We start from the raw sequence: 22209 nt of genomic DNA on the forward strand, positions 1-22209 counted from the left end.
CTTTTACAGTCTGCTCTTCTGACAGTGTCCACTACGTAATTTGTGCTCACGTGTGTTTGCAAGAACTGCAAAGAAGCAGACTTTAATTAACATGACGCTTCCTTCCTCTGTGACCGAACTGCCTAATGGAATGCAGGATCTCAAGTACTGCGGCTGTAGCTTGTTAAAATCTTAATATTTATAGAAATGTGGAGTTTAATAGTCCCCCCTACCCCCTGCTGCCCGCTGAGATCTCTTTACATCCCTGGTGCTTGCTCTGAGCATGTGGGGCGTGCACAGAGTGAGGACCCTTCTTCCCCAGAGTTTTCTAGACTGGTTCCTTTGCAGAGGAGGAGGAAGCTACAGGGTTGCATGAACCAACAGCTCCGTCCCAGGCTTGGCATGTTCGGTTGGCCCTTCTCTGCCTACTAGTGTGCGTAGGTGCCCTACAAAGTTCACGTCTGTCTGGGTTAGGTGATACGAGCCCTCTGGGGCTCCCAGGTGTGTCCTGCCCTGTGAAATGACATTGCTCTGGAGGAAGGGAAGACTATGCACTTTCAGTAAAGGCACTCCAGACCTGAAAATAGTGGTGCCTTGCCTTAGGGTGAATACTGCAGCTGAAAGATAGCCAAAGCACCATGCTATCAGTACCAAAATATAGGACATTCTTTCTGACAACCACTAAATCAACAGAAGTTTGCCACTGACCTGAGCAGAAAGAAAATTGAGGTAGTTTTCAGAGTTTCTGCTTATCTCCTCGTACCACAGCTCAGCAGCATGCTTCTCCCAGACAGCACACTACGTGTGTGCATTTGAAGGGAGTGTGTTTTCCAGGCTCTGGCAGAAAGGAGGAGCAGGGGCTGTGGGGCTTGGAGAAAGGTGAGAGCTAAGAAGAAGCATCTTACCAAATGTCTCCTTGCCGTCTCTGTAGAACAAGATGAAAAGGGCAGAGGCGTCAGTGGAAGATACTTAGGTCTAAGGTGCTCAAGTGCAACCCTTAATAAGGAAATATCTTAAGCATTTATGTTCAGTGTTGGCCTCGCTCTTGGTACAGAGGGAGAGTAAATTAATAGCTCCAATTTTCCCTTTATTCCAATATCAGATTTCTCTGCATTTCCTGACCTCATCGCTTTATATTTGATGTTTCATACATAGCACTCAGCATACGCTTTCCAAAAAAATGGGTCCCATAATATTACATAGATTTGAAACAGGTGCTCTTACTTTTTCAGTGTTTGGGTTCTTTTTGTCTGTATTCAAAACCTCCACTTTCCAGCTCGGGTAATGGGATTAGCTACTGAGGAAAATTCTTTGTGCAAGTCAGAGTGCTATTTCAGGCTACCTGTGTCGTCTTTGTTGACTGTTTATTTTTAATAGTATGTAGCACCATAAGTAACCAGTGGGCTATCAGCACAGAACTGAGAAGATAGCAGCTGGACAGATGGGCAACAGCCCAGCACAGTCATGATCCATTTTTGCTGCCTCCCACCACACTTAAAGAATACACATTTTATGCAGCCAAAGTCTTTGCTTGTCCCTAATGAGGCATCTGTATCGGTAGGACAGAAAGAGCAGTGGGTTTTTTGGAAGCTTTTGAGGAGTCAGGACCACTCAACTTTACCTTCAAGTTTAATTGGCCTTCAGGATGATGAATATCAATATAATGCCCAGAGATGCTCTCATTTGCTCCAACCAGAGGTAATGGAGCTCAGAGTGGTGTGGGCAGTTATGCTGTCCAGAGGACTCTGGAGTGGCTCTGGAATCCATATTCCTGTCCTCAAATCCCTACTTTGGATTAGAGATGCACCGCTGCCTTTTTGAGGAGCCTCTGTAAGAGGGACTCTAGGTGAATGTTTTTCTGGGGGGAGTAGGGGAGTCGAGGATGGCTTTGATATTGGTGAATATACTGACTAAAAATATAATGGATTTTCCTGATTTTTATCAGATGCTTCTAAAGGCACTTTTATAGCTCCTCTGTTTTGTATGTCTTCATTCTTAATGTTACTCCCCTTTAATCAGTATCTATTTTTGGTTAAAAAACGTGCCTCGCTTTCCACTGACGTAGCAAAACAGAAGTGGGAGCGTAAACTAGAGCTTCGTGCCCGCTGTAGGTTTTTCACAGTGCAGTCAGACAAGCACAAGTCCGGTGTTTGTCATGCAAGTATGTCGGTGTTCATTGCTGTATGCGCACAGTCCTTGGACTTCCATGAAAGAAAGAGAGCTTGGGAGGTTCTAGGAATAGGAAAAGAAGCGGTTGCGTTGGGGATCGCTGCAGGGAGCGAGGGAATGGCCGCGGTGTCATGGCATGCAATGTCAAAGGCCCAGAGCGTGGGACCATGAGGAAGGAGAAGCGATAGACATGGTTACTGCCTCTACCCTCTTAACCACCTTAGTGCTAGCAGGTGCAGAATTCCAATGGGCCAGAGCTTCCCTCATTGCTCTTCATCTCTGTTTTTGTAGCCCCCTATTTTCTGGCACTCCCCTCGGTCCTATGCCCCTCCTTGGATCCAGTTGTGCTTGGATTGCTAATGGCCTTGAACCAGGCCTGACTGCGCTCCTCTCCTTAGTGTGGCCGAAAATTCTTCAGTAAGTCTGAAATCTTACTGCAAAGAAGTTGTGTAATTTGGTTTGAATGCAAGCTTGCTTTGCTACTCCACAGGTAGGCAATGGGGTCAAAGAAGAGCACAGCGGCTGGACACAATTGACACCTCTTCACTTCTGGCGTGCAGTGAAATTTAGGGAGGAATATTGCCATACCTGCAAAGAAGACTATGTCTTCAAGGTCCAGCTGAGCCCTAAGTGCTTTGGTTTCATTCGTGATGCACGACATGAAAGCTGCAGGGTCGGAGATCATTAACCAAACATAAGTCGTTTCTAACGTTGCGTTACAGTACTCCGCATGTATAGCACAGAGGACAGAATCACCACTATTTTTGTTTACTTCCACAGTTTAAGAGGTCTCACTGTTACAATTTTTCCCCTTGATGTTCAGTCTGTTCTGTCTATATTTTTGTTTACTACACCATCGTTCCCAATTATACCCTGCTTTTCACTATGCCCTTGGTCTCTACCTCTCTCTAATGTATACACCCTTCAAATTCTGCTCCCTGCTAGTCTACCTTGGACCAACACGTACCTATGAATTTTTTTTTAAATCTTTTCTCACGGTTGTGAAACAGGATAAGAGACAAGATCTGTGAAATAATTTGTCTCTATCTGAAATCAATGACAGAGCTCCCAATTGGAGTTGGCTAAGGTCCTTTGTTGATTTCCCCTTCTGGAAATATAAATGACATATTCATTCATCAGCAGATTCTTTTTTGAGAGGTTGGCTTTATATATTGTGGGTGAAAGGAACTTTAAAGGAGACAATGCTATTTAGAAAAAGTGTGACTATATGGATACAGAAAATGTGTGAATTTCTTCTATCTCGAGAAGAAATAAACCTGGAATATATTTACTGGTGCATCGCAGATAAGCAATTTCTATTGTGATGTGTTCTCTCAGACTGTACTATGGAAAATTGAGAATAATGGGCCGTGTCATGCCTTCAGTCCATGTGCAGAACTCACACTGATGTCAATAGGAGCTCCCTTCACAAACCGAAGCCTATATATGACCCACAGAGTCACTACTAGATCTTTCACATATATAACTACAAAATTAATGGAGCATTGTAATCCATTTTGAGATCTAATGAAATGCACCATGATTTAAATTGCAATTAAACAGAGAGATATCAATAGGCATTGATGAGTTTCCACATGAAGACAACAATGCTCCTGCTATAGACTTACAGCTTTTGAGGAGTAATGCCTCACAGACTCTAAAAACACACTTACTCAGAGCATTATTGATTAAGCATCTAAGGCGCCTTAAACATGTGAATTATATCTTTGGTTGTAAAAAATAATTTGTACAATTAGAACTGGATTCATTGTGGGAAGATCACCGAATCCCATGTGATAAAATTCAGTATTTCTTAATTGCCTACACATAAAAATAGAATAATGTAATGTCGTCGAGTTATGCTTTTATGGCTGGGAGAGCTTGGAAGATTGTAGAGTTCAGGCGATTCACAAAGATGCTCGTTTAAACTTCGCTTACTTGATGACGTTTCATATGTCCCTGGCTTTTTAAATTATTTAGCAAGATAAACTATTCTGGGGCTGTATTTGTATGAGAAATGTCATGAAATAATTAGGGCCTGTTTAGCTCACAGCACAGGGAGACCAAATTTCACTACAACAGTGTTTAAACTGTATGGCACAACTTCTGAATTCTGCAGTAATATTAATCTTCTGGTGCTCTGAAATAATTCACTCCCTGCTTCCTACCCTCATAAAAATACACACAGAGCTGTGGCTTATCTTTGAAATTACCCACTGACATAAAATATGACGACTATTATTTTCAACTGTGTTTCAAGGAAGTGTTTTCTAGTATGCTTAGTGGGCAGAACAGTCCCGTTCTTTAGGCTTTCGCTCCCATTATGCTGTCCAGAAGTTAACCTCCCTGCTCACCCTCGCCCCCACTGATCCATTGTTTGCTGGGGTCCTGCTCGTCAGCCGGTGCTTTCTGACAGCCCCAGGCTGCCAGGACCTGGCGCTCTCATTTCTCTAAATAGTAGTTTACCCTCCTTGCTAATTCCATAAAATAATAGAGATCATTGTATGTCGTAATGTAATTATCTCTTCATTGGAGAGGACGTGCGCCGGCCGGTATGTCGGAGGGTCAAGGCTTCAGCAAATCCCTGGTGTCCCAGGGACACGTGTAATTTCACCAGGAAGGAAGTGTGGAGTTCCCTAGACCCTGGATAGATGAAATGAGGAAGTCATTCCCCTCAGACTCTCTGCAAGCTCTGGCACAACTCAAAATTTCACTTGTTCTTCACATTTTTGTGTGTGTGCAGTTCTCACTATATGTTATATATGTACGGTTTTTAAACAAAGCATGATATCTTAGAGTAAAATGACAAAAAGGTGAATTATGGAATACATTTGTCATTACAGGACAACGACAGTTATAATCCAAATAAATTCATGTAAAGTCCTGCAGAATTTAATATTAGTAGCTTTACCATTGAATTTTTAGACCCTGTAAGAAATTTTGAGGTTGACCAACTAATTTTTTTTTGTAATTTTTTTGATGTCTGCTGCTTTTTGCTCCCTGTCACTATAGCTCCTTTAGCAGCTATCTTGCCAATCAGAAGTCTCGGCAGCTATTTTGTGATGTTATTACAAAGCAATGAACCAGCGGCATTCAACAAAAATTACGCAGGTCCCATTTGCTCTACTGCAGCACCTTTATGTAATATCCCACCTATAAACTTTAGCCGGGAGGTGGGTACTTTGTGTCTGCGTCATTTCTCTGTGCTGAAGTTAATCTCTAGACAAGGTATAAACCCACTCCCTGGAAACTATTTAACCCAGGAGTAAATCTAAAGCTGTTTTTTCTTATTGTTTCCTGACTTTCTGGACACTAACCAAGACCAGCAAATTCTTAAATCCTACAGATGACTTCAGCTGTTTGTAAGTTATAAAACAACCCTGTTCAGCCCGACCTGACTTCATCTTCTATCGAGGATTGCTGTGCTGTTGAGCCCTCTTTGGTCCGAAGAAACAGGCTTGCTTCCCCCGCCACCCCCCTCCTTTGTATGCTTTTCCAGCTTACACCTTCTCCATGAGCAGTGATCTCAGATGGCAAGAAAGGCTTTTCGAGCTCGCTATTCCTTTCTCACACGTTGCCTCTGGAGGCTTGGTATATAAAACTTTGCTGGGTTAGTCAGGACACTGCTGTCTCAGTAAGGGCTACGGAGAAAAAGAGTTAGGAATGGGGATTATTCCTTGCTTTCTTTTTCTTGACCCTTTTGCCCTTGTCCCCCAAGCATACAGGTGATCTTTCATCTTACCTTTATCCTTTGATCAAGGTGCAGTCGCCTGCATAATAGCACACACTTTTAACTTAGTAAACTGTGCAGCTCTACTTTGGAAGATCTACTAATTTCTGTTAATTGAAGCGACCGTTCTTCCTCTCCACAGTCAGTGGAGTTTTTCTACAATCAGGCTTGTTAAGAACAGTTTAAAGTATGTTTTCTAGACTGAAACTCTCAGTTCCCAGACTCTTCTTTTCACTCCTGAGAACATAGTGCTATATTGTACGTCAATTTGGTCTTGTTTGTGGGTTCATTTTCTCCTCCATTAGAACAGCTTTTCTCTTTTTTCCCCCCTTCTTGTGATATTGTTCAAAGGCTTCTTGTGATGCCTTGAAAAAAGTTATTGATTGTTAGATCATTTCTCTCACTCATTCAGATGTTTTCTGGTCCCCAGATGGAAACATCACAGCTTCTGCTCTGGAATTCAGTATCGACTTTTGTCTCTGGATTATCAGAGCCCCAAGCAAAAAGGCCTGAATCCAGGCACCCTCTTTTCCCTCTGTTGAGGCTTAAAGCTGTTATCCCCACAGCTCAAAGGAACTTCCAGTGCCTGTATATGACCAGAGTCTGGAGTCGTAAGGTCCTAGGATTGCTTTCTTTAAGCGATTTTTCTAGTGCTCCTTTTTTCAGTTTCTGTAAAACTTTTCAGCTCTTCAGCAGGAGCACCAGATCTTGGAGACTGCTCTGCTTTTCTGCCTCCCTCTGCTGTTGATAGTCCTCTGGTCATTTGTTTTATATCTGAAGGCCGGAATCAGCCTGACAAATTAGTATTTTCAAATTCAGCCTTTGCTGACCACCAGCCATCTGCTCAGACAAAGAAGAAAGTGGGAAGGATTGCCATGTTTTAAATGCTTTTCACCCAATCCCTCCAGGAAAGCTTCTTTTTTAAATTCAAAGGGTTGCTATGATTCAAAGAAAATGCTTTTTCTACAGACTGTTTCCTTTCCATTAAAGTTTATTTATACTCCCCTCCTTGTCTGAGGGTATAATTATGAATGATCTAAGCTTGTAGTGAAAATCCTAAATTAAAAAAATACATCTGTTGCAAGGATTCTCTCACCAGAAACCTTGAAAATGTTATGCTGTCTGTGTATCCATATATTTGTCTGTCTCTCTCTAGGTTTATGGCTATCCTTTATATGTTCCAGAAGTAAATGGGATTAGATCGCTTGCTGTATATTTTAACTGGTGTACATGTTTATAAAAGGAACAATACTATGTGGAAATCTGACTATATTTTATATTTATTTATATTCTCCTTTCTACTGGATTTTCACTGTTAAAAACTAGGGGGATTAAATTGTGTTCTTCCCCTTCCTTATTTAAGAATAAAAATTAGGGCAATAAAAATAATTTAAATGGTAAAAGCTATGTCAGAAAATAAAAGGGAACTATAAGCTGTAACAGTGTTTTTTCAAAGACTAGGTGTTTTCGTGGCAATAAAGTGGAATTACTTTAGCCAAACTTTCCAGCATACCTCAGGAAGCATCAGTGAAACACATTTATTTTTAATTAAGGCCGACTCTGTCCCAACATTTGCTTTAAATATGAGGACCAAAGAGCATCAGAAAAGGACATTATTCCTTCACTCCTTTGAAGCTGTTGCCTTCTGATATGTAAGGGAGGGCAACACCACATGAACAGTGGGCTTATGGCAAGATCTTCACTTGGCAGAAGATATCCAGATAACGTTTTTCTCAGTTGGATTTCACCTGATGAATAATTTTACTTTTTCATTTTTAAAACATTGCGGTTAGAGTCCATTAGGATGCCATAATGTTAATTAACATTGTCATAAGCTCTTCTTTCATTTCACTTGCAAGCATTTTTGTTCATCAAAAGGTACATTGTGGAAATGATTCTTTTACCCTCCCATTTGCCTATATATCATTTCATGCTAGTATTGAAAGGTTAAATGTTATAATTTATGCTAATTCTAATTTTCCCTAGTGCCATAGGCAGCACAAATCAAGCACCAGCAATTGATTATACATCACTGACAGTTTAAAAGAGAGCAAACATACAGTTCTGTCAATGAAATGCCTGTGCCAGGTTACTCATACTAGGTTGTTAAGGCCTCCTGAGAACAGCGGTCAAAACCAAGTAATAATGATATGAATATTTATTTTGTGCCTAGTTCTGGATCTAAGCCATTTTAATAAATGATTTTCCATAGTACTTTTGTACCTCAAGAAGTACATGATGGAAGTGATGGAAAGCCTGTTTGCCTCTTGAAGAACTGTGTGCAATAAATACAGAATCTAAATTCTGGCTTTGGCTTCTCAGAGAAGGGTCTGAAGTTGTAGCAGTCAAGCGGAAGTCCACCAAAGCGTATGCCTGAACAGGTATATGTAGGTTACTATTTCAGGAGAAGGCAGAATGGAAGTTATGGCTTAGGCCACTACAAGTCAGTTAGATTGCTGCCTAACTTGGTGTCATCTGGCAGCTAACGGTTCAAAGCTACCTACCACAAAGAGTAACTTCAGGTTCTTGGAATAATGCTCAGTTCCTTAGCCAGGGCTTTGCAAATAGCTGGGTTAAGCAGCCATATTGCTCAGTCATGGTGGTCTTAGGAGTGACTCCTAGGAGTGACTGGAGTAATTTCTACTTTTCCAAAACTAGAATAGTATTCACAAGGGCAGCCATAGGGTAGATTTTGGGCACTTATTTTCATGGATAAATGGCTCGTTCCCTGTTCTACAACTTATCTTGTAAAATAATGAAATAGAAGAGAGAAATGAGGTCACGGAGGTTCAACAGTAGGAAGTATTAGGTAACAATGTTTTAACAGCAGCACGGGACAGATGCTTAACTCCTATAGAAGATAGATGACATTAAAGCTTTTTTGAGACAGAAGAAAATGCCATTTGGAGACAGACTGAAATTCCCTCTGTGACTGTGGACAGTACAACAAGGACTCAGTCTGGGCTGGGAAATGAGGTTAAGTGCTTCAAGAACTTTTTCTGCTGTCAAGTATCCCCTAGCCTGGGCATAAGCCAGTGGTTAGTTTCTTGTGGGCACTTTGCTAGAAAGAGACCTTAGGAAGGGCTGAGCTAGAGAGAGGGCTGCTGTCTTAAGGGTAGATCTAAGAGGGCAATCAATAACACATTGATTATGAGAGAAGGAAATGGAGCACTGGCAATAATTCCTTAATTACCTGAGTGGAGGGCAAATGGGACAATTACAGAGTTGCACAGATCTGAGGAGATGGGAACAAGAATCTTGCTATGAAGCAGTAACAACTGAAAGGCAAATGCTGTTCTCTATTCAGAGAGAATATTTTCAAAAATACTCAAGAGATTTCAGCATGCAAATCCTGTTGACTTTTAGGTAGAAGTCACTTAGGGTGGTTTTAGCACTCTATAATAGCCATGCTCGCTGATGTTTACATGTCCAAAACTTATTCAGTATCTGTGGGATAAAACTTAAAATAGAAAAAGGAATTTACCTTGTTCGTGTCAGCTTTTCATCACTATATGACTTTTGTTAAGAAATGCGTTGGTGAATGAAGTCAATGTAGTACTGGAAGATTAGAATATTCATTTTCAAATAAAGTGCTTTAAATTAAAGAAGGCCCCATTGTTATCTTTTTTCCTGTAGTTACTGCTCTTTGACTTAGAATTAGTGAAACATGGACTTTGATACAGATGTTTTTTTTCCCCACTCATCAAGACTGGTTACTTTAGCGCACGTATGTCTCTCTTTCTTCCATAAGACGTATTAGAAGGAAAACAAAGATTCACATTAAAGCAATAAGTAATAAAAACTACCACCCCTATTGGCTTCTATATATCCAAATCCAAAACCACAGCTAAAAGTTACTTTAACGTGTGGTGGGCCACAACTTATAGTTCTTTCATTTTGCCTTCTTTTTAAAAGATTTAACTTTGTTGACATTTTTTACACTGTTTCAATTGATCTTTATTGAGAAAGAATAAGGATGGAGCAGACTAACAATTTTATTTGATAGATGATTTATATCTTTGCTTAGATCTGGCCTGAAGTGTAACCACAAAGTGTTTGATGAAGGATAAAATATGGCTTGCAGGCAATTTTAAGTATATGGGACACAAAATGTGTCTAAATGGCAATATTAAGAATGCAAGGTACAGAGTGGCCATGCTGCAATTGTGTTGACACCCTTTACTCCTAGGGTTGTTATAACTTCTTTTCTGATTGCTCTTGACTCATGGTGGACAAGTATCCCTAGTTACCTGTGCAGAAGGGACTTATTTTTGCCCAGGTCTCTCCTTTGCACATGGAATAGTGGCTCAGTCTCATTTCTCAGTCTCCAGGCTAGTCATGAAGCAGCAAATTTGGGTCTGAGATCAGTGCAGGGCTTTTGTGGCACGCATAGGATCATTTAGGTATGCCTGGTTTCCTTTTCCATAAGGAAGCTGGACTCCCATTTCTTGTCCAGCACGATGCTGTAATAGATTCCTTGTAAAAGAAACTCCTCCACAGTTCTAGTTCTTTGGGTTTTCTGTAAAGAAGGGTGATCTGGCCCAAGTTAAGCTCTGGTGCAGTTCAAAACAAAACTCTTTTATGATAACAGTTTTTCCTCAGACTTTTTAGCTGCATCCAACTTTTTGCTACTGCAGGGAGAAGTTAGTCATAAGGAGTTACATTTTGTTTATTTAATTACTAATTTCTGTAAAAGAAAAATTAATTCTGTTACTTGTGGTGACACATCGTGCCAGGAATAACATTTAGCATGTATGGATTAACACAATAGGCCATTTTTAAAAGATCTTTTCCTAAAATTTAATTTCAGATTTGGGACCATGGAGTATTTAACTTATTTTCAGGAGGATATTTTAATATAAGAATAACAAGAAACTGCCTTACTAGAATATCAGCCATGCTTGACTGATATTAACCATATGAAAAAATGTATGAGGCATAAACTTCACATAAGAACTACAGTTAAACCCACTCATATTTTTCCTTTAAAATGGATGTCCAAACATTAAAAGTCCGCATGTTATTCTTCTTAAGATCCAAATATATTTTTGGAGACTGAGTTCCTACTGTTTGCAGTAATGAACAGCTCATGGATAGCAGGGGGAAAAAAATCAGCTTTCTCTAGATGCTACTGTTGGCCAAAGGAAAAGAGAAAAATAATTTTTTAACAAGATAGCCTCTGTACTAGGATTGCATTTTTCCCCCATCCCTGGATGCAGAAAGCAGAGCCTTCTTGCCTTCACCCCTGTTCTCTTTTCCTATCCCCTGGTGGCCCCAAGCAAACTCCATGCAGCCCAGCATGGCCCAGAGATGAGGAGGCCACTGCAAGCAGCTGCTTTCTCACTAAATGCTGGGGACCAAGGACCAACAAAAGTCAATGAAATTACTCCTCTCAGTTTCCCTTGATATTAGATACTGCCCAAGTAGTTGATCCAGGACAAACTGCCTGGTAGACCCTATTGAAACTGGGGACAGGACACACAACTGGTCTAATACTGGCCTGATGACATGATGTACTGCAAGTACTCTGCCTCATTACCTGTCCTGTATTGTCTTCTGTAAATATAGTGCATAATACAAAAAGCATTTACTAATAAGGCTTAAAATTTTCTTTCAAATGATTTTCCTTACTGCTATTATATGCACCGTTTTTTGGCCTATCTCATTCATTTATGCTCTCTGGAAAACACACTTCTTTGAGAGTGCTACAGATAATTTTATTCCCTCCATTTTTGCAGAATGCTTCAGTAGTTGTGTGCCAGTTATCTAAAAAATGCTAGTTTAGTTAGCTGAACAGTTAGATGGATTTTTAGAGCTGCGGGCTCTAAAATCAGTGTGTATATTTTGTGCATGTCTGAGGGTGAACGTGACTCCCAAAGACAGAAATGTTCAACTGTTTCAAAACTCGGTAATATGCAAGGTGCTACTCTGAATGTCAGAGGTTACATTTCAAGGACCAACTCTGCTCCTTTGGTGGCCGGCCCCTGGTGATAGGAAGTCTGCTTGGAGCAAGGTCACCGCAGCACAAACCACCTGCCCATTGCTTGGTGCCAGGGGCCTGAAGCCAGGCAATCCTGTTCCAAAAGTGAGCAAGGCAGGAGGGGAGCGGGCGCCGGCAGAGGCCTGGGCAGCAGCTCTTGCAGCCTTTTCCCGGACAGCCTCTGCTGGCTCCGTTCCCATGGATCCAGGGCAAAATTTGCTGAGCTGCCTCCCTTCTTCACTGCGATCCCTATGAGAGCTTGGCTGCGATACCACCGCTGGCTTCCCATGTGGGCCAACTCGCTCTTCCAGGGGGCTTGGCTGCAGTGAATTATTTGACATGTCATAAGCACGGGCTTAAGTTCTTAAGGATTAAAGCAAAAGTTAGATAAGATTCTCCAACTGGGGCTACAGAATGGATTTAACAGCCACGTGAAATTGTGATGATATTGCGCAATTAACTGAAAGAGAAGCTGAAGAGGATGGTACTCTCGTTCTGTCTGGAGGTGAATGTGCACCCGAACATAGCACATAGCCCTTGTTTGTTATCTGGAGGGGATGCTGTGGGCTAACACAGGAGCTATTTCTGCCAAATCCCAAAGTGCTGCTTCTGCTCATTTTGCAGTGGGCAAAGGAGGGAGAAGGGTTTTATACTATACAACAAATAATGCAGAGTGAATAAGAAGAGAATCAACTTTAACTGTAACACGTATAGATGAGCTTAGAAGTAGCTACAGGTCAGTTGTCTGGCTTATCATTTTACCTCATTCTCATCGATATGTTGTTACAGCATAACTGTCTGTTCTGAAATGGTAATGGACATTCAAATTATCACAACCATGTAAATATCACGTGAGGACAAATTCCAAAAGAAATTGCGAGAGGAAAAATTTTTCAGAAATCTTAAATAGTTTTTAAATATTGCCTCCCAGTTCATGAAACAACGGCAAGAACGGTGCTTAACTTTGTTTAAAGGAAAAGTTTCCTCAAGAAACTATACTTTCATTTAAGAACTGGAAGACTATAACTGCAAGATGTTATACGTAAACTGCATTTTACTCTTTGAAGCAGAAGGCTTTAATGGACTTAATTCTGCTTTTAACATGGATGATGATATCTATCTGTTAGTTTCATGTACGCCAGGTGACATACTGACTTTATTTAGGAACTTCTCAGTTTATGAAAGTCAAGATAGTTCTGTAGAAGCTACTGAAGACATGCTGATGTATCTTTGCTGAGATACCACCCACGGCTTGCATTTTTTATGACTTTGAATATTTATTTGAAGTTTTTATTTCAAGAGTTTTTGGTGGAGTAGTTCAGCCTGATTTTTTTTTCCCCCTTCTTGGTTTGCTTCCCCCATCTGGCCATGTATCCGTTGTGTGGATTTCTGTAACTCTATTGCTCCAAGACAGCACGTAGTCTCATGTGGTTGAAGTAATCTGCCTCCCAGCCATCTACTGAAATAGCTTTAGTCACTTAAATATAAACGTACCCCATACTCTTTCATGTTCCATCCCAAAACCAGATTTTGCTGCCTGCTCTTTCCTAAAGTTATTTCCAGTTTGACCTGCAGTTCTTTTCCCTATGCTATTCCTACTGGCTCCTCTCTACTCAAGTTTTTTCTATGACCCTGTAGATCTTTCACTCCTGAATCAGCCTGAATCCTTTCCCTCAGGTTTCCCTAAGCGGCCAGTGAAAGCCGAGAGGCACATCTGAGCACCAGACCTGCCCTCAACACCTTCTTACATTTGTAGCCACAGCATCTAAATGACCTTTAAACAAATATTTTCAGAAGACATATAAAAGAATTTAAGAGGAAAGCAACAAAATAAATATGTTTGGAATTAATATCTCCAAGTGAAACATGTGTTTGTTCCTTTGAGTGACCAAAGGCAAATTCTTGCAGATGTTCAGAACAAAGCTACCAGACTGACTCTCAGCTCAGCATTCGTGATGTTAGGTCCCAAACTACTTATTAGTAGTACCAGTTCGTGTTGGATTTTGTTACAAATGTAATATCACTCTCCTTTTCACCATTTTTTTTTCTTTTGGTGTATACTGTAGCACTGAACTTAAGGCTGCCCTTATTTTCATATCCGGGAAGCTTGGGTAGACAACTAGGGTCTTGTCTTACTTTTCACCCACAGGGAGTTCACTTGTGTGGCTTCATTTGCTAAGAATAGACTTCCAACTAGCAACAAATTTAGTACAACTTTTAAAGAATCAAATAAAAAATGCATTAGAGTGTGCAAAGGTATTAAATACAAGTGGTAAGGGACAGCACTGTTTGAAGTGGTGCTGGAGCGCAGGAGTAGACAACTTGGGTTATGGCTATTCCAGCAGATTGGGCCCATTTCCAGGCTGCATCCTGCCCCTGCTGAGGAGAAAAACACGATTTCACAGTGCTCGTGCTCCTTTCTACATCTAAGTTTCCATGGGAGAAAAGGAGAGGACAGGCTGGAAGGGTGCTGCTGATTGCTCCAGCCAGGTCCTCAGTTTGGGCTCCCACGTTATGCCATGGAGGTCAGCTGTACTTTGCGTGTCCTAGCAGTGGGCCTCAGACAATGCATGCGGACAACTCTTCTCACCTTCCTAAGTGCATTTGAGAAACATGATGACCCCAGAACTAGATCGGAAACAAGGGGAGCAGTTGCAATGGGCCAAGTCAACCTTCTGAAATCTAAAGGTTTTGTAGGCATCAGGGTCTGATTCAAAACTTAGGTCCCTTTCTATTTGACCCTATTTATCGCTGCGCTGTTTATTCACCTACCTTTATCAGAACTGTAATTGTCTGTACTGTTATGTGTTGCAGCTGCTAGTGAATGTAAATAGTATGTGTCTCTGGAAAATGTGATGCAATCCTCACTTTGAGATGCCCAGGAGGAGAAGGATGTATTTGTTCCCTACACTAATGCCACTGGTGTTAAACCTTGTCCTAAAATCAGGATTCAAAAGAAATATTCGGTTATTGTAACTCAGCTTTAGCTTCTTGGAGTGAGCACCTAACCTATGGGAGATTTGTTTGTGTATAGTGAGAGCGTAAATGTCATGGCACAGCTAAATTGTTATATTCCTTACACTGCCCTTCTGTATGCTTCAGCAATTTTTCACTCATCTAGACAGCAATGCAGTTTTGAACTTTCCCAGGGCACCAGTAACTTGCACTCTTCACTTTTTGTAATATGTTCAAAGCCTTCTTGATGAGCACACACATTATACATCATAGAGCTATGTATGACTATTCAGCATCCATCCACTTCCCTGTGGTACCTCTCCTCAGAGATGAAGTGAAAAGTTCACTACGCTAGCCACACTGGGGAATAGAAACACACTTTTAATGGATGTCACACAAGAACACAGTGTATGTAAAAGCGTTCCATACTTCCCTTGAGTGAAGTGAACATGAGTTGGAAAGAAAGTCAGAGCTCCCTTCCTCTACAGGGTCAACTTTTTGAAGTGTAAGTAGAAGCTCTAAACAAGATTTCTCACGTCCACAAGCGATATTCCAGCATGCAAATGAAGTGAGATCTGACGTTGCTAATGTAGCAGTTAATGATTTGTTGATGAAATACCACATGATATTTTATTTATAAAATATAAAGCATATTTTATAATATTTTTTCTAAGATTTAAATGTCTAATCTGTCCTTCTGGCAATAAATCCAGCTCACATACTTTGAAGTTATCTTGCTGTGGATGATACAAATGGGCAGTGAATACAGAGTTTGTTGGGAGTGTGTGATACAAACACCTGTTTGAGTAGTGTGAATATTTTCAATTCATTAGCAGTAGATCTTAGAAAAGCCGTCAAGAGATCATCACTTTAAGCAGTTACAGGTAGATTACACCAGGGACATTTTTAAGAACCTAATTTCAAGAAGTTGTTCACCTCTTCTTTCTAAACATTTGGCCCTGTGACATTTGGCATCCAAAAGATGAGCATACTTTTAATGGCCTCCTTGCACCATCTACAGGATTTGGTAGGACATTTTAGAGGTCATGATTTTAAAAGCAGAAGAAAATCTTTACCTCAGAAAGGGTGCCAACACGGGCAGCAAGCAGAAAGGAAAGCTCCCTGTCCTACTTGGGAAGTTAGGTGCAGCAAAAAGGAAATCTGTATATATGGAACAATGATTATTTGTCACAAGTAACCACCTCCTGTAACCTGTAGTGTGAAGGATGAGCCTGATTCTGTTCTATAACTGGGTAATCAGGGAGCAGGGAAGATAGCAAGAATTAGTCCTGCCTACCTGAGAAACAGGGCCACGCTGCTGTAAGGTACCTTTTGTAAGACAAATCACTATTAGTAATTTGGCACTGTGATTTGAAAATAAAAATCATAGGGGGATTTAAGAAAATTCATTTGTACTTCCATTTTCCAAATATTCCAAATTACTTTCTCTATTTCTTAGCTATTTTAATGTTGTTCAGCATGCACCTTGCACCTTGCACTTCATATCACTCTCCTCCAGTGAGGGAGGTGCATCCTTTCAGCGTATAACAGAGTAAAAAGGCCTCTAGAAGACGTAGTGTAATATAAAACTTTACAGCATGTGCTACTGTAGCTGAGAAAGGAAGCTTGTCACTTTACTCAATAAAAATCATAGGAATACCATGGGATTTTTTCCCCTCCAATTGGGCCCCAAATGTTCTCATGCTATACTTGTAACGTGCATTACTAGCTGATTAGAAGTGACATCAATTAGTCACATGTCTGTGTTTCTGATGGAAATAAAAATGAGCTTCTGTACACAAAAATCTCAAATTCATCTCCACATTGCCTAGGGATTTTTTCTCCAGCAATATCAGTTATCGGCTTAATATAATATTTTTGACTTAACAATGATACATTTCAGGCTGAAGGCAGAAATGCATTTTGCATTAATAAATTGTTTTGAGATGGGCTTAAAGAGTATTTCATTATATAGGAAAGGTAGCTGTAAAACCTATTTGGTGGTCTTTCAGTCACTGATACCTGTGGCCTATTTGTGTGGATGGCATTCATCAGTGTGGCAGGAAATATTAAACAAGTGCTAGACAATTATTAGTTCTCCTCAAGCAGAAGTCCTCATGCTTTCTATTCCTACGCCATGGGAAAAATTCACTTGGTATTTTCTTTCTTGCAACTGTTCTGCTGTTCATAATTTGATGGAAAATTGATTAATCGCACGTTTAACTCAATGCAAGATCTTCTGCACTATAATAAATTATGGCCATTAATCAATAAGTACAAAGTAATTCCAGGAGTCTGGAGACATGCTGGTTTCTAATAGAAAAACTTGTGCTTAGGCCTTCTTGCCAGTGACCACTTCATCTGAGGTATTTTGCACCTGCCTCAATCCAATTAGACGACATAATTAATGAATCTCAATGCAGCTGATAATTTGTTATACAAAGAAAAGAATGTTTTGGCACATCTATTAAGTCCTGATGTGCAAATCTTCGCAAAGAGAGTTGCATGAGGAATACTAGGAACCCAAAATGGGAGCCTACAAGCTCAGCTATGACAGAGGAAAGGTCTGTTTATTCCAGGGCAATGAGTATGCAAACGCCACTGTATTTTAAAGTTCTCACATTTTCTTCTCGAGTAAATAAAGGGAAGCTCACAGCGTGCAGAAGTCTTCCATGCCATCTTGTTTCTTTTATGACAAATTAAATGGTATGATTAGAACAAGTATTCAGGAAGTACTGTTTCCCAGGCAATCTAATCAATGTTTCCTTGGTCAAGTATCAGTTACAGTTTTACATATCGCAATCCATTTGCACCTGTTATATACAGCTAACATATAGGCACTCAATATATTTTAGTGAGAGAAAGAGTGTGAAGATAAAAAGAAAACCAGTCTGCTGCTAATTCTGTCACTAGGAGACGCCATGAGCAGATTTTATTTAGAGACTTTGAAAAACAATTAGCTGAGGATTATAGGACTAAAAGGCCTTTACTAGCTGTACCTGGAAAATTCTTTGCCCATTTAATGCCTTCTAAGCTGTCATTGTGCTTGAACTTCAGTCCCAGTGATTAATGAAAAGCTGCAGGGCACAGCTAGAAGCTAAAGTCTCAATTATGAAAAAGCAGTAACTAGTTTAATGTGCTGATGCTTTTATACTTAAACTGACAGCTGTGAAAAATGGCAATATTTCCAATCATGCTTTAATAATTTATCATTAATTTATTGGCATGTCCAACACACTTTACTCCCACTGTTCTTTTTCTCCTTTTAGGCTCATGGCATTTCAACACTGAAGAGCAAAATCTGTTGCAAATCTCTAAGGACAAACTTCCTTATGGTGCTTGAGTGACTCCTGTTTGCAGGCATTCAGTATTATCTAGTGATAGACAGTTTACCAGTGTAGATACAGCATGAACAATTTTGTGGGCTACATATTTAGCTGCTGCTAAATCAGTCCAACTCCATCAACTTTAATGGAGTTAGACCAGCTGTGGATATGGATGGCTTCATGGGACTGAAAGCACTCAGCCTCATGCAGGCAGCTTTCTGCCTTCTGCCCAGCAACTTCCCTGGAACAAGAACAGGAACTGTCCGAGTGTGCTAAATCAAAAATTAAATTTGGAAAGCGCCCCTTCTGAAAAACACAGGCAAATTCTCACCTGGTATAAATTGCAGCAGCTCTCTTGAAGTCTGTGGAAAAATTATTATGTTTAATACCGAGCAATTGAAATCAGTGCAGCTAAGTTAATTTAAAACAGCTGAAGATCTATAATCCACTTATTTTGGGAATACTTTGAATATTTCCTTTTCTGTTTTGATGTTCCTGGCTTATTCAGCTTCTCTTGCTTTGGTCTATGAACAACAGGGAAGAAGCAAAGTCAAACAGTAAAACCTTGCTTCACTAGAATTTCCGTGCTGAATTTAGTTTGTCATGGTTCATGGCTGTTCCCAGGTCTGGTGTGGACCAGAAAAATATTCACAAACATGAACATTGTTAGTAATTTTAGAGTCCACGACTACTTATTCTTGGGATAGTAGACACTTGCCCTGTTTTGTTTTTCGTCTGATATTCCTCTTATTTACAAAATCTCAATCATTTAAGTTGCAGTGACGCAAGCATCTTTTTGATACAAAAACTCAGTCTTATTTGTGATCTTGCATATGTTTCATTTTTGCGTGATGACTGGCACTGCTAAAGGCTTGGGAACGCTCGGTTGCTGTTGTTTTTTATTGGACCTGATGACCACTGAGCTTTCTGCAACGCTCATCTAGTCATGAATGGTAGCTGAGCATTTCTTGACAGGCTGGCTGTTCTGATGGTTGCCAGGTCCTAGAGGTAAAAGCAGCCGGACCAAATAATAGGGAAACTTATTCTGAACTCTTTGGTGTAAACTATTGCAAAACTGTTCTCTGGCTGTTGTTGATGAACTGACTGAATAGGAGAAACATTGATATGAGAGTATATTAATAGCAAATGATGTGGCATCTGTAATGATTACATGAGTACAGTGTATTATGCTGCTGAAGAAGAAACTTCTTAAAGAGCTGCAGTGCTCTTAATTTGAGTTGATACATGGGAAAGGACCTGTCAAGTGGTTTGTTCCATAGGTTGAGAATTTGCTATATCCTACCAATAAAAAAAGATATTTCTGCCTTTCCTTGTATTTGCATTTGGAATTTTTATTTGAAGTTTTGATCATTCTTTCCCACGAGGCCAAAGTTTATACTAATTAGTTAACAGTTCAATTATCATCAAAGGAGATTTTGGATGGAAAGGAACTGAGTTCCCAGCCCTGCTCAAGCACTAAGTGTGGCACTTTATTACGAAATCTGGAAATGGAATGTGGAAAGGGAGTCATTAGTAATACTGATGTCTACTACAGTTCCTTAAAGGAAGTGAATATCTGAGTTGTATGTTACTACCTGGAAAAGACGGCTTATTCTAATCCACATTATCTGTCATGCTGTAGACCTAATACTCTCTTGCTGTAACATGTGACTGAGTGACGAAATGCATCACAACACATATATATGTGGCTCAGAAAACAAAAGGTATATCTAAATTGATGCAGGTTCACTTCTGGTTGTTGTTGGATGTACTGCCAGCCACCAGTAATCAGTCTATTATCAATCTACTACCCTCTGTTTTTCAGGCTTCTAGTTTAAGGCTTGATTATAGCGATTTGGAGGATGTATGCAAACCGATTCCAGCTACTAATTGAAGGAACTCTACTAATTAGAAAAGGCTATGGAACAAATAACAATTGGCAACAAGTCTGGGGTCATTTTCTGTATCGAACTCCCTTCGTAAAGTGACTTCTGACTGGAACAAATTTAACATAGCACTTTCTGGATTGGAGCCAGGTTTTGAAAACATTATTCACGTTGACTTTATTGCATATCTTAGGATGTTTGGTGTTTTCCTTGAAACCCTCACTCCTGGAGCTATGTGATTATGTAAGAGTTCATTAATAAAAATGAAAATTAAATTTCAATCTTGACTGAGAAAAAAGACTTGAAGTTATGTATCCCAAAGGCCCAAGCTGAGAAGACAAAAAAAGAAGCCAAATTTTATATTTGGTTTAAAAATTACCTTCTTTTAAAATCTCAGGATCTATTCAGATCGACAGTGATTTCTGAGTGTTCAAAATTAATACTACTTCGGCACAGATATGAGCAGAACCACTAATATGGGCAAGGTTATTCTTAATAGTGCCTAAATGTAAGGACTGCAAAGTCCAACTCTTACATCTACTCCCTCTCTAGCACTCTGGTTGACACGCTGCTTATAAACTGATTCAGGTCTTTGCTGAGACAATAATTTATATCAGTGAGAAATAGTTTTGCAAGACACTTCTTCAAGGTGCCTTGTCAGAGACAGACAGTGCTTTCTCAGATGAGGTTTTAAATAGAGATCTACGTAACTGGTAGGCAATGATTATCTAGTTATCAGCTGGACAGCACCAGATCATCTCTAACATAGCTCACTGAGAGCCAGGCTAGTATCTGAGGACTGTGTCTAGGTATCCTGTTTGTGAGAAGGATGGCTGTAACGGAGCTTTATCTCCTGATACCTCCAGTGTAAGGTCCAGATGAAACTGTCTTTCCTATTAGAGTAACCTTCTGTGCCTGCTGGCATGTGAGCACATCTGCAAGAATGCCTGTGTGCATTTTTACAGGAACACTGCTAACTTATATATGATATTCCATGGGTTTTGATTCTCCAAATATTAAAAAATACATTAATTTCATGTTTGTCATCTTAAATACCTTTTCTTAATTAACTTAAACCTCTTACACTTATACCTGTGCTTTATCTCTTCCCAAGCAGCCCCACGCGTCCTAAAAATAGTTTTTCTCCAGTATGAGAGAGTATCTCCTCCTCTGCTGCTGAATTGGATAAGAATATTGTCCATTTTGCAACAGAGAGATTTGTCTCACTTTCCCTCTGCCTTAGTGAGCTATTTTTAGCAGCTATTAATCCTACTTTAATCCAAATATTATTTACAGTAGATGGACTAGGTATCTTAGTGCTGTCATTTAATACATATAGGTCTAGGAAACACTGAAGATCCATTCATATTACCACTCTGATAAGGTCAAGCATTTTCTGTCCACATTCTATCTATTTTTTTTTCAGTAAAGATTTGTGACTTTGGAATTCAATACCAAATGAAGAGTCTCCGGTGCAGTGTAGGTAGAGAAGGAGATATATTTCACTGGTGCAGTCCTTCACAAAGTACATGTGATAGAAATAAGGAAGAGTCAAGGCTCCTTCGCACCCTAACTGGAGAAGACTGCTTTAGGACCTCGTTTAGCTATGACTATCTGCCACAGCCAGCACCGAGTATTTCTGTGTGGATTAATGCCTGACTGCAGTATTTCTATAAAGAATCATTCATGTTACTGAAACTGTTCTCTTGATGCACTTTCTAGATTAGCCTAAGCTGTATTATAATATCATGGCAAAGTACCACCTCTATCTCTAGCGTCTGAAGGTGTCTATAAGTACTTTACAATGTAGATGATAAACTCTCCAGCTTGAGTCAGATATTGCCAGATTTCTTAGTGACTTACTTTCATTGAAAGTCAGAACAACTCAGGCACTTATCTGGTTTGTTACTGTCATAGTGTGGTTACCCCTGTACCTGCAGCTCCATGAGGGAAAGCATACTTTGGCCAAAACCTCTAAGAACATATAAAAGAATGGAAGTCCCTGAATTAATTTTATTAGGTCAAGCTCAGCCAGACCACATCAGATGAGAGAAGTACAGAATAAACAAACAATACCATGCAAAGTGCCATATGTCACCTTGGTAGTGAGTAATGGGGCTACAGGTAGGGCCACTCAACCCAACATATCGGAAAGCTCCATCTCATACTATAATCTGGCCTCGT

Source organism: Struthio camelus, chromosome 9 (assembly GCF_040807025.1).
Source record: "Struthio camelus isolate bStrCam1 chromosome 9, bStrCam1.hap1, whole genome shotgun sequence".
Lineage (NCBI taxonomy): Eukaryota > Metazoa > Chordata > Aves > Struthioniformes > Struthionidae > Struthio > Struthio camelus.